At 37.2% G+C, this 8,637-nt stretch overlaps 1 pseudogene; it reads left to right on the top strand.

The window, feature by feature from the left end:
• The first annotated feature begins 3,254 nt into the window (after positions 1-3,254).
• On the top strand, positions 3,255-4,420 carry LOC113255435 (ethanolamine kinase 1-like; annotated as a pseudogene).
• The last annotated feature ends 4,217 nt before the right edge of the window (positions 4,421-8,637 follow it).

The following is an 8,637-nucleotide window of genomic DNA, read 5'->3' as shown; positions in this document are numbered from 1 at the left end:
TCCTGTGTATATACCATGTAATTGAACAATTAAGAAAAATGGTTGGTGGATGGCTGGACCCAGGTTTCTCACTGTTGGAGTACAAGTTGACAGATAGGCAAGGGGAGAAGTCCAGAATAATCCATGTGGTAATGGATCAGAGTTGAAGACATCAGTATGAACTCATGTTTAGCTTAGTAGAGATGTTTACTTATAGAGATATTTATAAATATGAATATATACAAGAGTTAGTATACACACATATATTTCCCTGTTCTGACAGCTGAGAGAGTCAGAAAGTAAAAATATCCCGGTAACAATGAGCACACCGAGTGCCCAGATTTGGTTTCTAATATTATCCTCCAATAAAAGGAATTAGGGCTCCTTGAGGAAGTGGCTGATTCTAATACTGGGGCCGGAAATATACAAGATGGGCCTGGAGCATCTTATAGTGTCGGAAAGTAAGGAAGTACTTTAAAAAATTCTCTATCGATGAGGTTATGTCAAAAGAACATAGGAGGCAACTGAAAGAGTTCCCAATGACCAAAGCTGGAAACATTTGAGCAACAAAAGAAAGTAGTATTGGATTATAACCCAAAGAATACCATATATATCCATTAGTCCATACTAATAAAAAAAATTAATGGGGTAAAAGATAAATCCCCCTTGCAGAAGAATTCTAAATAATATATATAGATACACATCCCTCAAGGAGAGGGAGAATAAATCCCTGCTCTTTAAGTGTGGGCTGTATGTAGTGACTTCTTTTCCCAATAAATACATTATGGAAAGGGTGGGGGAGAGTAACTTCATAGTGGAGGAACCTGACAAATACGACTTCAGCCAGGTGATTGAAGTCAACACCAACAGTGATAAATCACAGTAACATTTGTACCCTTAGTATGACATAATGAAAATGACATTTCACCTGTGGCCTTCTCAAAACCCATAGCGTAATCATAAAAAAAGTCAGAAAAATTCCATTAGAGTGGCATACCTGACCAGTATTCTTCAAACTGCCAAGGTCATGAAAAACAATGTCTGAGAAACTATCATAGCCCAGAGGCGCCTAAAGGGGTCTGACTGCACAATATAAAGCATCCTGGTTGGGATCCAGAAACAGGAAAAGACATTTCATGAACACTAAGGGAATCTGAATAAACTATGGGCTAATTTAGCTAATAGCCAAGTATCAATATTGATTTATCAATTGCAGCAAATGTAAAATACTGAGGTGAGATGTTAATAAGAGAAATTGGGTGAGAAGGTAGATAAGAGCTGTCTGTACTATCATCCAGTTTTTATGTAAATCCAAAACTGTTAAAAAAAATAGTCTGTTTTTCAAAAATCTCCCCAATCACCCAGTTAATTGTACAGTTTTCTTGGTAGGACACCGACTAATAACCCAAATATCTAACCAGAAGCAGAATGATTAAGAAAACACTGTTTCTCTTGACCAGATGTAGCATTATACACCTGTTAAAAATCTTTTAATGAAAAGTATAAAAGGGAAAATGATATTTGAAAAGCAGAATACATCGTTTCATACGTATCGTGTTTACCAACTGTGTTCATTTTTTAGGCATCAATATGTGAAGAGCACTTATGAGGAGTAGAAAACAATTGTTCTGCTACTCTCCTTTCTTCTTCCTTGTGTTTTCCAAATTTCTATGAGTACATACTATCTTTCGAGGAAAAAAAATAACTTACACTTGAAAATTATTGATAAAGTTTTATACTCAACTATATTTCATGCCTTATCTGTTATTTTAACTTTATAATTTTGAAATTCCAGCATAGCTATAAAACTCAAACTTTTGTTATTTGATGTATGGTATGGGCTGAATCGTGTTCCTCTAAAATTCCTATGTCAAAGTCCTAACCTCTGGTACCTCAGAATGTTATTGTATTTGGAGATAGATTATGAAAGAGCTAATTAAGTTAAAATAAGATCATAAGGGTGGACCCTGAGCCAATCGGACTGTTGTCCTTATAAGGGGAGAAGATTAAGACACAGACAGGGACACCTGAGTGCCTTTGGCTTGGGTTGTAATGCTGGGGTCCTGGGATGGAGCCCCTTGTCAGGCCCCAGGTCAGGCTTCCTGCTCCGTGGGAAGTCTGTTTATCCCTCTCCCTCTGCCTCTCCCCCTGTTCATGCTTTTTCTCTCAAATAAACAAATAAAATCTTTAAAAAAAAAAAAAAACAAGACAGACAGGTACAGAGGGAAGAGTGTGTGCAGACACAGAGAGAAGGCAGATAAGGCAAGGAGAAAGGCCTAGAAAAAACCACCCGTGCTGACATCCTGAGTTTGGCCTTCTCGCCTCCAGAACTGTGAGAAAATGAATTTCTGTGGTTTAAGCCTCCTGTCTGTGGTCCTTTGTTATGAAAGCTTCAGCTAACAGAATGAAGCACTGTTCGGTACGAATCTCATTTCTCTCTGCATCTGTTTTAATCTTTCTATATTGTATGATTTAATAATTAGTTTCTAGTAACAATTGTTTGTTCCTAAAAACAGTATCACCATGAAAATAATTTGTCTTAATCTGATATTAACTCAATTGAAGACATGGGAAAAATACGTTTTCATTGAAATTTGTTGATGCTAAAAATAATCGGATGGGTTCCACGAAGATAAATTTATGTGGACAGTATACAAATTTACACATATTCTCAAATAAAAACAAAATGAAACAAAACAAAAATACATAGAGAAAGAAGTAGGAGACCCTACACTGGTGGGCGAGCATTAGAATCACTTCGGAAATGTTTTAAATGGCCGATGCCTGGGTTTAGCTCTGAAAGTTCTGGTTTAAAGGCCTGGCATGTAGCCAGGTCACTGAAACTGTAAAAGCACTTCCAATTCTAATGTGCAGCCAGAATTGAGAACAGCTACTTTGTATTAAGGGCCTAGTAAAGGTTTTTCAAATTCCGCTCTTAGTCATAGAATCAATAAGAAACAAACCAAACAGTGGAAAACAAAGAATATCCTATCATCAGTAAAACCAAGGAAAACCTCAAAGCCTAAAATTTGAGTACAAAAGCATCTTTACTGATCCTGTAGAGAGGGAAGAAGGTGAACATTAACCGACTTTGGAACAGTGATTTGGAGTCAACGAATGTGAGGTCCTAAATCATAAGTAAAGAGAAGGCATCAAATGCGTGGAGCCTCTCAGGATGTCCCAGGTATCTGCCAGCTAGTCAGTACCCACCATGGTTTTTGTCGCTTTCTATACAGTGGTCTCTATTGTCTCCCGGACAATGGACAGTCACATCCATGGGCTCCCTGGAGGTGCTCAAGTTAAGTATCATGATTCAGGATCAGGAGGAACAGAGCTGCCAGGAGGGTCTCTGAACCACCTTCAACACCTGTGGCCACAGGGGGACCCCCCAGGAGGAGACCTGCGCATCTTTATAGATGAAATCACAAACTTCCTGGCTGTGATGTGGGCAATATAATGGAAGATTCAGTGCCGGTGAGAAGTTAATGGCAATAAGACTGACTCGGTGAGATGAGGAAGTGAAGCGGTTTTAAGTGCTGCAAGCTCATAGCTGTGCACCACAGCTCAACTGTACCTTGTAATGAACTATGCTATAAATTTTTTTAATAATTTCTATTTTGTTATATTAGTCACCATACAGTACATCCCCAGTTTTTGATGCAATTATGCTATAAATTTATACAGAGAAAAACATTGGATCAAAAATGTGTCTGCAACTCAGCCTTTTTCAGACGAATAGCTCATCAGCTTGCTAAAATCCATACTATTCATGCACACAATGGTTGGATTCCCTAATCTAATCTACGGCTACAGATGGGAAGGTATTTCCCTCTCATTCCTACAGCATTTGCAGGTAAAGACATTAATAAAATGCTCCTAAGTAAAATACGAAGCCCTCAGACTTCAGGAGGAGATGACTTATTTCAAGAAGAATCTTTCCAGCCTGAGATTACTAGTTGTGCTTTGCCATAATCTATAAAATCTACAGTGAGAAACAAGGTGCCATCCAGTTCATTGACTGTAAAATTCTGGACACAACTGCCTGCTACATGATATTAGAAATCATTTCAGTGAATTTACAGGTGCAAGTGGTGTGGACTATATTCTCTATCCAAACAGGGAATTCCAGGGTCAGTGGCTGCATGCTGACCTTGAAGCCTACAAAGAATATGAGGGCTTCGAGACAGAAATTGCAGAAAAGGAGGTAGAAATACTCTTTATTCAAGTCACTGGCTTCTCATATCTTTAGGAATCATGGGCTGTGATTCAAGCCAAATACCCCACTACTGAGTGTGATTTCCCTGAGTAAGCAATTGCTCGTTTTAACAAAAACTTCAAAATGAAGCCTGCAGTTACTGTATTAAAAGTGCTTAAGCAAAGAGATTTAATTATTCATAGGCAGCTGAGCAATCCTTGTATATCTTTTCTTAAGAAATTCTAAGAAGCCAATATTAATTAAAATTCTGTTATTTCACTTGGTTACCTTGCTTTATAAACTATAGCCTCTATACAGTCAATTTTTTTAAGTAGATTGAATGATGTCAAGAAATACGTTACTGCTATCAGTATGTAGAGGCATAGAAATGTGTTGAATCTGCAAAGAGCTATGAAGATGTCAGTTTAACCCTTTCTTTGATAATTTAATCTATGTTATATGTGAATTATTATAAATTTAACATGATTCTATGACTTTCATCTGCTTTATCTGTTTGTCGAATGAATTACAACATACATTGTAGGTATTCAGTGTAAACACTGTAATCTTAATGCACTGTAAGTAAGATGCATATTTATTCTTTTTTTTTTTAAAGATTTATTTATTTATTTATTTGAGGGAGCGAGAGAGTGGGGGTTGGGGGGTGGGCAGAGGAAGAGGGAGAGAGAGAATCCTCAAGCAGACTCCCCACTGAGCATGGGGCCCAACTTGGAGCTTGATCCCAGGACTCTGAGATCATGACCTGAGCAGAAATCAAGAGTTGGCAGTTAACCAATTGAGCTACCCAGGCCCCTCCTTCCTTTTTTTTTTTTTTTTTCCAGTGAGCTCTTCACCCAACCTGGGGCTTGAGCTTGTGACCCTGAGATCAAGAGTCACATGCTTTACCTACTGAGCCAGCCGGGCACCCCATGAATCATTTATTCTTGAAATACCAGTCTCTTGCATAGATAATTAAGGACGTTGATATAAAAATATGTGTTTGGGAGAATGAAATACACTTACCTTCTATGTTGGTGGTATGACTTTTTGAATTGAATATTGAAAAACATTTCTTTTAGGGCTCCTGGGTGGCTCATTTGGTTCTGTGTCTAACTCTTGATTTCAGCTAAGGTTATGGTCTCAGGGTTGTAAGATCAAGCCCTATGTCAGGCTCTGCGCTGTATTGATGAGTCCATATATTGTCATTTAAGTTATAAGTTTCAGTTTTTAAAATTTTACTATGTCAAATAGTTTCTAATCAAAAATGCTTTTTAACTTAGATAGTCTAGATTTTGTTTCTTATTAAATAGTAATAATATTGCTAATTCTTTTTTTTAATATTTATTAATTTACTTACTTACTTATATATTAGAGAGAGAGAGCATGAGAGGAGGAGAGTATGAGAGGGGGAGGGTCAGAGAGAGAAGCAGACTCTCCGCTGAGCAGAGAGCCCAATGCCGGGGGCTCTGGGATCGTGACCTGAGCTGAAAGCAGACATTTAACTGACTGAGCCACCCACCCAGGTGCCCCTTATTGCTAATTTTCTAATAAAAAAGAACAAGTTTATCGTACTTGGGGACAAATCAATATTATTTAGATTAACTCATTTTTACCTCCCCAACTTCATTCCTTACATTTTGGTTTCATGTTTTAGTTTGAATCCATATCCAATGACTACTTGATACATTAAGTTCAGAGAAATCTGTTGAGTGGTTAAAAAGATTAAATAAGGAACGTATAGGACGTTGATGTTCTATATTTGAAATCGATATAACAAAATGTGAAATAAATACTTATGATAGAGGGCTCCTATTTTATTTGTTTTGTCTTATTTGTAAGTGTATTCTTTATTTTGTTTGGGGATGAGGGGGAGGCAATTAGTATAATGAAGGAAGTTAGATCCCTAGTATAGATAAGTAGACATCAGGTTTCAGAAATTGCTGTGTAGAGTTTCATAGTCATAGTTTACTCTGAAAATCAGTCTGACATGCTTTGCATTTCAGTCTTGTGAGTGCCCATGTGCAAAGCTGGCTTAATAGAACTGTATATTCAAAATATGCAGCTATGAATTTATTCTCTGAGAGATTTTATAGGAGTTTGGCGTATTATTCCAAATGACTTATATTCTCAGACAAGTGTTTTAAAATACTTGGATTATTTCAAGATATTTAAAGCTAATAATGTAAGTACAAACAGCTAAATGCCATTTTATTTTATTTTTTAATATTTTTTTATTATATTATGTTAGTCACCATACAGTACATCCCTGGTTTCTGATGTAAAGTTCGATGATTCATTAGTTGCGTATAACACCCAGTGCACCATGCAATACGTGCCCTCCTTACTACCCATCACCAGCCTATCCCATTCCCCCACCCCCCTCCCCTCTGAAGCCCTCAGTTTTTTTCTCAGAGTCCATAGTCTCTCATGCTTCACTCTCCCCTCTGATTACCCCCCCTTTCTTTATCCCTTTCTTCTCCTACCGATCTGCCTAGCTCTTATGTTCCATAGATGAGAGAAACCATATGATAATTGTCTTTCTCTGCTTGACTTATTTCACTTAGCATTATCTCCTCCAGTGCCGTCCATGTTGCAGCAAATGTTGAGAAATCGTTCTTTTTGATAGCTGAATAATATTCCATTGTATATATGGACCACAACTTCTTAATCCAGTCATCTGTTGAAGGGCATCTCGGCTCCTTCCATGATTTAGCTATTGTGGACAGAGCTGCTATGAACATTGGGCTGCATATGCCCCTTCTCTTCACTACGTCTGTCTCTTTGGGGTAAATACCCAGTAGTGCAATGGCTGGGTCATAGGGTAGCTCAATTTTTCAACATAAGGGACCTCCACACTGTTTTCCAGAGTGGCTGTACCAACTTGCATTCCCACCAACAATGTAGGAGGGACCCCCTTTCTCCACATCCTCTCCAACAATTGTTGTTTCTTGCCTTGTCTATTTTTGCCATTCTAACTGGCGTAAGGTGGTATCTTAGTGTGGTTTTGATTTGAATTTCCCTGATGGCTAATGATTTTGAACATTTTTTCATGTGTCTGTTAGCCATTTGTATGTCATCATTGGAAAAGTGTCTGTTCATATCTTCTGCCCATTTTATGATTTGTTTATTTGTTTCTCGTGTATTGAGTTTGAGAAGTTCTTTGTAGATCTTGGATACCAGTCTTTTATCTGTAGTGTCATTTGCAAATATATTCTCCCATTCCGTGGGCTTCCTCTTAGTTTTTTTGACTGTTTCCTTGGCTGTGCAAAAGCTTTTTATCTTGATGAAGTCCCACACGTTCATTTTATCTTTTGTTTCTCTTGCCTTTGGAGATGTGTCATGAAAAAGGTTGCTTTGGCCGATGTAGAGGTTGCTGCCTATCCTCTCCTCTAGGATTTTGATGGATTCCTGTCTCACTTCGAGGTCTTTCACCCATTTAGAGTTTATCTTTGTGTATGGTGTGAGAGAGTGGTCAAGTTTCATTCTTTTGCATGTAGCTGTCCAATTTTCTAGAATGTGAAAATCTTTTTGTATCTATAGCAGTGTTAAAACAAGATTTTTTTTTTCTACCTCCCCAATGTTACAAATGTTCCCTTTTCTTCTTATAAACCATTTTACTACAGAATCAATAGAATTTTGCCTGGTTGATTAAATGAATGGAATCAATTAAACAACTTTTATAGTGTTAGAATGAACTTGAAAATGTGTTTTTGGTGGAATTTTCATCTATTGGTGGAACATTTTTATAGAACCATGAAGAATATGTAACATCCTTAAATTCTTTGCTTACCAATCTCTAAAAGTATAACAGTATTTACCTTGGAGAACTGGGTAAGAGGGAGATCATTTTTCTACTTTACACCATAGCCTTTCTTCAAATCATCTTGAATAGAGATTCACTGAGACATTACCAGTAGACTGGGTATTGCTGCCGGTTGGGATATTATTGCAGGCTTTTCAGAGAGATTTGTGTAAAGGTGAATGTAACAGGGAAAAATAGCTCTCATGTTAGCCTGGGGATATTCATAGATGTCAGGAACAAAGTGAGATGTTTAAGATACTGTTCCCAGTCTTTGGTGAGATTTTGTGTGTTTTTAGTGTTAAGATGCTCATATTTTCTGTACAGATTTTGGGATCATGGAGCAGGTTAGTAATAGTTTCATATTGTTTCTCTTTATATTAACCATTTAAGAGATTCTTAAAAAACATAAATCTCAACAGTCTTTTAAAAATATTCCTCTGACTTGCACTGGGGCTTGATGAGATATCTCTCGCCTATTTATGTTAAGCTAAAGAGCTTGAATGCTTGACTTAATAACTGGTAGTAAGTTCAATTGTTGTAGATATGAAAATGGTTTTTAGAAGTGGTACATGAATACATATTTAACAAGCCAAATTCAACCTTGTTCCCGTTTTTTTCCTTATATATTTATACAATCTTATCTGACAGTGATATTTGATTT

The sequence above is a fragment of the Ursus arctos genome, unplaced genomic scaffold (genome assembly GCF_023065955.2).
Source record: "Ursus arctos isolate Adak ecotype North America unplaced genomic scaffold, UrsArc2.0 scaffold_11, whole genome shotgun sequence".
NCBI classification, from domain to species: domain Eukaryota; kingdom Metazoa; phylum Chordata; class Mammalia; order Carnivora; family Ursidae; genus Ursus; species Ursus arctos.
This window is presented reverse-complemented; position numbering and strand designations above follow the sequence as displayed.